This window comes from Arachis hypogaea, chromosome 4, assembly GCF_003086295.3.
Source record: "Arachis hypogaea cultivar Tifrunner chromosome 4, arahy.Tifrunner.gnm2.J5K5, whole genome shotgun sequence".
In the NCBI taxonomy this organism is placed as follows: Eukaryota; Viridiplantae; Streptophyta; class Magnoliopsida; order Fabales; family Fabaceae; genus Arachis; species Arachis hypogaea.
This window is the reverse complement of record NC_092039.1, coordinates 66,691,504-66,700,749: the sequence shown is the minus strand read 5'-3', so window position 1 is coordinate 66,700,749 and position 9,246 is coordinate 66,691,504. Positions and strand designations below refer to the sequence as shown.

The window sequence follows — 9,246 nt, the reverse complement described above, 5'->3', positions numbered from 1 at the left end:
CCATTGCAGGGTTCTCATGATCATAAGCTTCTTCTTCAGAAGATGCCTCTTTAGTACTGTTGGATGCATTTTGCCATCCATTCAGACTCTGAGAAATCATGTTGACTTCTTGAGTCAACATTTTGTTCTAAGCCAATATGGCATTCAGAGTATCAATTTCAAGAACTCCCCTTTTCTGAGGCATCCCATTATTCACATGATTCCTCTCAGAGGTGTACATGAATTGGTTATTTGCAACCATATCAATGAGTTCTTGAGCTTCTGCAGGCGTTTTCTTTAAGTGAATGGATCCACCTATAGAATGGTCCAGTGACATCTTAGAAAGCTCAGATAGACCATCATAGAAGATATCTAAAATGGTCCATTCTGAAAGCATGCCAGAACGACACTTTTTGGTCAACTGCTTGTATCTTTCCCAAGCTTCATAGAGGGATTCACCATCTTTTTGTTTGAAGGTCTGAACATCCACACTAAGCTTGCTCAGCTTTTGAGAAGGAAAGAACTTGGCCAAGAAGGCCGTGACCAGCTTATCCCAAGAGTCCAGGCTATCTTTAGGTTGTGAGTCCAACCATGTTCTAGCCCTGTCTCTTACAGCAAAGGGGAAAAGCATGAGCCTGTAGACTTTAGGATCTACTCTATTAGTCTTAACAGTATCACAGATCTGCAAGAATTTAGTTAAGAACTGATAGGGATCTTCTGATGGAAGTCCATGAAACTTGCAATTCTGTTGCATTAGAGTAACTAGTTGAGGCTTCAGCTCAAAATTGTTTGCTCTAATGGTAGGGATTGAGATGCTTCTTCCATAAAAAATAGAAGTGGGTGTAGTATAATCACCAAGCATCCTCCTTGCGCCTACACCATCGTTATTGGGTTCGGCCATTTCTTCTTTTTCGAGATTCTCTGTAAGGTTTTCTTTGAATTTTTGTGCTTTAGTTTCTCTTAGTTTCTTCTTCAGAGTCCTTTCAAGTTCAAGATCTGCTTCAACAAGAATGTCCTTGTCCTTGCTCCTGCTCATATGAAAAAGAAGAGAACAAAAAAGAAGAAGAATCCTCTATGTCATAGTATAGAGATTCCTTTATCTAAGTAGAAGAAGAAAAGAATAGAAGAAGGAGGAGAAAAATTCGAACGCAGAGGAGAAGAGAGGGTTCGAATTTTTAGATGAAGAGAAGTGTTAGTAATTAAATAAAATAAATAGAATGAGATGAAAGGGAGATAATTTCGAAAATTATTTTTGAAAAATGGTTAGTGATTTTCGAAAATTAAGAGAAGAAATAAAATTAAAATTAAAATTTGAAACAATTAGTTAATTAAAAAGAATTTTTGAAAAAGGGTGAGGAATTTTTGAAAATTAGAGAGAGAAAAGTAGTTACGTGATTTTGAAAAAAAAAAGATAAGACATAGTAAAACAAACAAAAAGTCAATTAGTTAGTTGAAAAAGATTTGAAAATCAATTTTGACAAGTTGAGAAGTTAGAAAAATATTTTGAAATCAATTTTGAAAAAGATATGATTTGAAAAGCATATGTTTGAAAAGATATGATTGAAAAGAAAAGATGTGATTAAAAAGATATGATTGAAAAAGATATTTTGGAAGAGATTTGATTTTTAAAATTAAAATTTGATTACTTGACTAACAAGAAACTAAAAGATATGATTTTAGAATTTAAAGATTGAACCTTTCTTAACAAGAAAGTAACAAACTTCAAATTTTTTAATCAATCACATTAATTATTAGTAAAGTTTTTGAAATTTTGAAATAAAGATAAGAAAAATATTTTGAAAATAAAAAAAATTTCGAAAATATAAAAGAAAAATGAAAAAGATTTGATTTTTGAAAAAGATTTTGAAAAGATAAGATTTTTAAAATTGAAATCTTGACTTGACTAACAAGAAACAACTAATTTTAAAATTTTTTGACTAAGTCAACCCAAAGATTTCGAAATTTATGAGAGAAAGAAGGAAAATATATTTTTTTTATTTTTAAATTTTTAATGATGAGAGAGAAAAACATACATATGACCCAAAACATGAAAATTTTGGATCAAAACCAGTGATGCATGCAAGAACACTATGAATGTCAAGATGAACACCAAGAACACTTTGAAGATCAAGATGACCATCAAGACTTATTTTTGAAAAAAAATTTCAAGAAAAGAAAAACATGCAAGACACCAAACTTAAAAAATTTTCATGTTTAAACACTATGAATGCAAAAATGCATATGAAAAATAACAAAAGACACAAAACAAGAAAATATGAAGATCAAACAAGAACACCATGCATGAGTTTTTGAAAAATGCATAAAATGTTTTTTTTTTAAAATGCAATTAACACCAAACTTAAAAATTGACACTAAACTCAAACAAGAAACACAAAATATTTTTGGTTTTTATGATTTTATTAATTTTTGTATTTTTTTTTTCAAAAATTATATTTAAAAAAAACGAAAACAAAATAAAAAATTTTGAAAGATTTTTGAAAACTTTTTGAAAAGAAAATTACCTAATCTGAGCAACAAGATGAACCGTCAATTGTCCAAACTCGAACAATCCCCGGCAATGGCGCCAAAAACTTGGTGCACAAAATTGTGATCATCAACAATGGCACCAAAGACTTGGAGCTCTTAAACGCGAATCACACTTTGTCACAACTTCGCACAACTAACCAGCAAGTGCACTGGGTCGTCCAAGTAATACCTTACGTGAGTAAGGGTCGATCCCACGGAGATTGTTGGTATGAAGCAAGCTATGATCATCTTGTAAATCACAGTTAGGCAGATTCAAATGGTTATAATGGTTTTCGAATATAAAGATAAATAAAGCATAAAATAGAGATAGAGATACTTATGTAAATCATTGCTGGGAATTTCAGACAAGTGTATGGAGATGCTTTGTTCCTTCTGAATCTCTACTTTCCTACTACTTTCATCCAATCATTCTTACTCCTTTCTATGGAAAGCTGTATGTAGGGAGTCACCATTGTCAATGGCTACTTCCCATCCTCTCTGTGAAAATGGTCCAAATGCTCAGTCACAGCACGGCTAACCATCTATCGGTTCTCGATCATGTCGGAATAAAATCCAGTGATTCTTTTGCGTCTGTCACTATGCCCAACACTCGCGAGTTTGAAGCTCGTCACAGTCATTCAATCCATGAATCCTACTCGGAATACCACAGATAAGGTTTAGACTTTTTGGATTCTCAAGAATTCTGCCAATGGATTCTAGCTTATACCACGAAGATTCTGATTAAGGAATCCAAGAGATATGCGCTCGATCTAAGGTAGAACGGGAGTGGTTGTCAGGCACGCGTTCATAGGTGAGAATGATGATGAGTGTCACAGATCATCACATTCAACATGTTGAAGTGCAGCGAATATCTTTAAATAAGAATAAGCTTAATTGAATAGAAGAATAATAGTAATTGTATTAATACTCGAGGAACAGCAGAGCTCTACACCTTAATCTATGGTGTGTAGAAACTCCATCATTGAAAATACATAAGTGATAAAGGTGCAGGCATGGCTGTGAGGCCAGCCCCCAAAACATGATCAATGAATCAAAAGACAATCCAAAGATAAGACTTGGTCAAAGACGCCTAGTACAATAGTAAAAAGTTCTATTTATACTAAACTTAGCTATTAGGGTTTACAAAAATTAGTCTAAGTGCAGAAATCCACTTCTGGGTCCCACTTTGGTGTGTGCTTGGGTTGAGCTTGAGCTGTACACGTGCAGAGGCTTCTCTTGGGGTTAAACGCCAAGTTGTAACATGTTTTTGGCGTTTAACTCTGGTTTGTGACATGTTTCTGGCGTTTTACTCCAGAATACAGCATGGAGCTGGCATTGAACACCCGTTTGCGTCATCTAAGCTCAAACAAAGTATGAACTATTAAATATTTCTGGAAAGCCATAGATGTCTACTTTCCAACGAAATTGAGAGCGCGCCATTTAGAGTTCTGTAGCTCCAGAAAATATGTCTTGAGTGCAGAGAGGTCAGAATCCAACAACATCAGCAATCTTTTTTCAGCCTGAATCATATTTTTGCTCAGGTCCCTCAATTTCAGCCAGAAAATACCTGAAATCATAGAAAAACACACAAACTTATAGTAAAGTCCAAAAATGTGAATTTTTCATAAGAACTAATAAAAACATCCCTAAAAGTAGCTAGACCCTACTAAAAACTACCTAAAAAAATGTCAAAAAGCATATAAATTATCCGCTCATCATTAATACATGAGTATGCACCAAATTCCCAAATATAGAAATAAAAAACACCATTTTATCCCAACCAATGTTCCCAAATCTCTTCAAACTTAAATAATAAACACGCTCAGTAGCCTAAGCTGTAACAACCCCGGTTTTCGTGTACGTGAGAACTTTTTTGGAAATATGGATTTCTCTGAAAGATCAGTAAGGGGAGAACTTCTGCTATATCATCAAGTATCTCAATCCTCATTGTCATTATGTCATCTTTAAGATAGAACCTTTTCTGAGGCAAGCTCAATAACGTAGTCATGAAGAGCCCAGTTTTTGAACCGTATCGATTAAGAGTTTTGATTCTGTTTTTTGTAAATAGTCTCAGTTTGACGAACCGGACTCGATTCATGAAAGAAGAGAGATAATAGGATAATATTATCATTATATTAGTATTAGAAGCTTCTTGAATGATATTATAAGGATACCTGGTTAGTTTTAGTTAAAAATAGAAAATCGGTTTAACTGGGTTCACAATTTACTGGTGCAGCTTAACACCAGCACTCTCTGATGATTTTAGCAATGCTAAGGCCTCATCATACATTATCTATTCTCATATTAAATATTTTACTAGTGTCTTTTATGCTAGTATCTCAGAAAAGAATTTTTAGAGATGTTTTTACGTGTGTTCCGATACACCTAGTTTTAGTAGTTATACACCTAAGATATTTTAATATTATTATAATCCACATTTAAGCCAACCAATCAAAACTCACCCTACACCCCCAAGACACTCCAAGGCTGTCTCATTTCATCATTTTGGCCGAAAATAACAAGAGAGAAAAGAGAGAAACTTTGATGAACACTTAATCTTCAAAGCTTGATTTCTTCTGAACTAAAACTCAAATCAAAATTCCGATTTCACCAAAATGATCCTCTTTTCTTCCTCTACATAACCGTATAACATATGAAGGGTGGAAATAAGGTGAGATGGCTGTCTCCCTCCCTCTTCAATTCGGTTTTCAAGGAAAACCATGCAAAACATGTGTTTTCTTGATGTTTTTCCTTAGGAATCATGCTTAACTTGACTTGAGGGCCAAGAAACATGAATTTACAGCAAGTATAAGGTTAGAAATCACTTCCTGACATGATGAGTGAGATTTGGTTAGTTGAGGGTTTTTGGATTTAAAGTTGTTCTTGATGTGATTTAGGAGGTAAAAGTGCTTAAGGACCACCTGAAAGTCTAACCGAATTAGGAGCAGCAAAACCAGGTAGGGTGTGACGAACTTAATCTTGATTGATTGTGTTTGAGATGTGTGATTATGATATGGTTTGGTTATGCTTGAAATTGATTGCTTATATGAGTTATTCTTGGTGAAAGCTTGTTGAAATTTTGATGAAATTTGATGATATTCAAGCTATGAATGTTGTTCTTGAGAGCTGCTGGAAAAACGAACCCTAGGTCTTAAATTGGGGTTAAATTCATGTTAAAATCATGTAGAAAAGATGGGGTTTTAGTGGCTGGGAATTTATTATGAATTTTGGTAAAAATCGGTTGCTGAAAAGACTGAAAAACGGGTAAAAAACAGAGAAAGAATCTGAAGAATTTATGAAGAATATGAAGAACACCTTTTAGATCTTAAAAAGGGCAAGGTTATAATTATTTTGGTGTTTGAGGGGTTATTTTGTAATTTCTGAAAGTTAGGGTGGTTAAATTTGAAATATTAAAAGTTACTGGTTGTAAAAAGTGAATTCTAAAGGTTAAAGGTTAAAGTAAGGTAATTTTCGAAAAATTAATGATAAAATAATAAATAATAATAAAATATTAAATAAGAATATTTAATTAAAAATATTATTTTAATAAAAATAATAAAATAATACGAAAAAGGCAGTTTTCTGTAAAAGCTTTAGAAAGACAACTTTAAGTGCAGAATTCTCCTAATTACTTTCATAAAACACTTAGGGAGTGGTAATAATATGATAGTGAGGCAAAGATAAATGAAAGATAAAAGGTTAAAGAAAAGATAAAAACTAAAGAAAAGTCTGTAAAATTTTAATGACAGAAACAGACATAGATTAGTGAACGAACTAGGGCAACATAGTTAGTCCTTGAGTTGCGGCTAGGGTTAGGTATTATATGAAAAGTTAAATTGTTTTAGTATAGACTTAATGAACCTATACTTGGGACAGACTAACTATTCATACCGAAATTTACATAAGCTTTAAATACATATGTTAAGCAGAAAAATCAGAGCAGAGTAAAGAAACACAGAGAATAGAGTAACCAGAGAAGAATAAAGGGATACAGAGAAAAGAGTAATCAAAGCAAAGTAAAAAGACAACGAGAAAAGAGTAATGTGATTTAAAAATGGTTTGAGTTAAGATGTTGTAAAAGTAAAAGCTGTAAAGTTTGTATAGTATGATTGAACAGAGAAAGAAAGAGGTACTGCATGAGAATGTGAAAGTGATGATGAATAATGGGAATGTTAATGAATGATGATAATGAGAATGATTATGTAAGAATCTGCTGCAGAGAGGCAGTCAGATGGATGGTAGTACGACCACTAAGAATGTTTCCTTGGATACCTTGCTATAATGCTTTGCTGTAAGACAGAGGTTGCTTACAGAGGTATCGAGATTAGTGTGCTCCTGTAAGATAGAGGTTGCTTACAATGAGTGTGTTGTGCTCCTGTAAGACAAAGGTTGCTTATAGTGAGTGTGTTGGGTGTATATCGGCTAACAAGTGTTGCCCTGCAAGACAAAGGTTGCTTGGATACCCTGCAAGAGAAAAGTTGCTTGCAGTGGATATTGCCAATAGGAAAGCCTTATCCAGACAGAGGTTGTTGGGTAACGTCGGGAGCGGGTATGTAACTGATAGATGAGCTCATTACCTGCACTAGGGCTAGACATGCATCATACTTAGTTGTGCATTTCCTCTGTTATGATTGTTATTTGAATGTATGCTTTCTTTGTTTGTATTCTATTCACTGTGTCTGTGTTTTATTTTCTTGTATTCTTTAATTTGTGTTTTGCTTTTTGTTTTCTTTATTTTCTCTATTTATCTATTTCTTATGTCTAATGCTTCTCGGTATTTTGCTATTTATCTGCTAAGCAATACGGAATTAATGAACGTAACTAATAACCCCGGTCCTACTAAGAACTCCCCAATTCTTACCCCTTCTCTCTCCCTTCCCCCTTCAGATGGAAGCATGAGTACCCTTCCGTAGTTTGCTGATGACTGTTCTGCAAAGAGGATTCCGCTCTAGGTAGTCTTCTGAGTCTAGAGTGAACTCCATTACCTGTTCATATGTATATACTGTGAGGCCAGCCAACGTCTGCACCCTGCTTATCTACAAACTTTAACCTAAATCCTGTGTACGAGACTCTTATTTTGTGACTACTTGATGAGTTACCAGAGAGACGTCATATGGAAACATCTGATCGTGCAGAGGAGTAACAGATGATGTTCTACTTTTTGGTGACGTTCCACCTGACTTGAGTTTTGAAGACCTAGAACGTACTTTCTCTCGCTTTAGTAGTTTAGAGGGACTAGGTGAGTATGGAGTCTAGGCTAGCCTGGGTGCCAGCTTAGGGACTTCTTGAACAGGTCAGGGCCTGGGATATTGTATGTATACCTATGTATATAGATATTATTTAGCTATATCTTTGGGTGTTCTAACTAAAAGTCTATACTCTAATAAAGGCTGGATCACGAAATGTTGTCAACTGATATAGATATATTTAGGTGTGGTTGTTTATAACTATTTTATATATTATCAGTTGTGAATTGATTATGAATGATTCTGTTTATTAATCCAAATGTTTTAAAAAAAAATTACCTCGCAAAATAACTACGCTTTTAACAACGAATCAGGCTCATATAATAAATAATAGATAATAATTAGGAAGACAAATTCGTAGCGCTCAGTTTCTCATACGATCATGACGTATCAGAAATTGGGTCGTTACAATTTGGTATCAGAGTAGTTCGTTCCCAGTAGAGCATAGGGAGTGGACTGACTATGCTTCATTGCATACTCTGTTGTGTGTCTCATGCTTATAGGATATCTCAATGATATGTGTTGCATGATTGTTTCTGTGTTTTCATTTTGGGAATGTTCACACTTAACATGAGGTATTGAGACTGATCACCTTAATAATGATTGTTTGGTGTGAACAGGACTACAATGAGACCACGAAGACAGAGTGCGCGGGAAGGAACCCCTAGTGATAACCGAGAGAGAGGACAGGAAACCATTATGGCTACGATGAACATTGTAGCTGAGGCAGTGCATGAGGCTACGATGGCTGCTGCTAGGGCTGTTGAGCGTCTCGAAGTGAGAAATGAAACTGGAAACGAAAACAGAGAGGATAATGGAAATAACAAGGTTGATCTAGCGCATCTTGATAAACTCATGACCCTTTGTACTTTTCTGAAAGTGAATCCACCTAAGTTCAAAGGTACAATCGTTGCGACTGATGCTGACAACTGGTTCCGAGGCATCGTGCGATCACTACAAGCACAACATGTTCCGGAAGGCCAACATGTAGAGTTTGCTACTTATGTGCTCGAAGGAGAGGCTGAGTACTGGTGGCAAGGGATACAGCAATTGCTGCAACAGAATGAAGGTGACATTCCTTGGGATTCCTTTAGAGACGAATTCTATAAGAAGTATTTTCCGAGAGCAGCACGTGATGCCAAGGAGATGGAGCTTATGCAGCTGAAGCAAGGGGATATGACTATTGCTGAGTATGCCCGTAAGTTCGATGACTTGTGCCATTTCTCTAAGATTTATCAAGGGAACCCAGTAGACTTTGAGGAATGGAAGTGTTTGAAGTTTGAAGGAGGACTCCGAGAAGAACTGATGAATTCTGTTGTTGTGCTAGAGATAAGAAATTTTGCTGAACTGGTGAATAAAAGTAAACTAGTGGAAGAATGTTTGAAGAAGGTGGCAATAGTTCAAGCGAATCGTAAGGAAGCCTGATAAACCACCATTTTATGATATATCTTGTGCTTAAATTGAATGATTTTATCAACTCTTCACCTACTTATTC

The 9,246-nt window shown here is 34.9% G+C and overlaps 1 non-coding gene across 1 annotated transcript; it reads left to right on the top strand.

The window, feature by feature from the left end:
• The first annotated feature begins 374 nt into the window (after positions 1–374).
• On the top strand, positions 375–478 carry LOC112799516 (small nucleolar RNA R71). The gene has a single exon (XR_003201092.1). It is a non-coding gene; the product is annotated as a small nucleolar RNA R71 (small nucleolar RNA).
• The last annotated feature ends 8,768 nt before the right edge of the window (positions 479–9,246 follow it).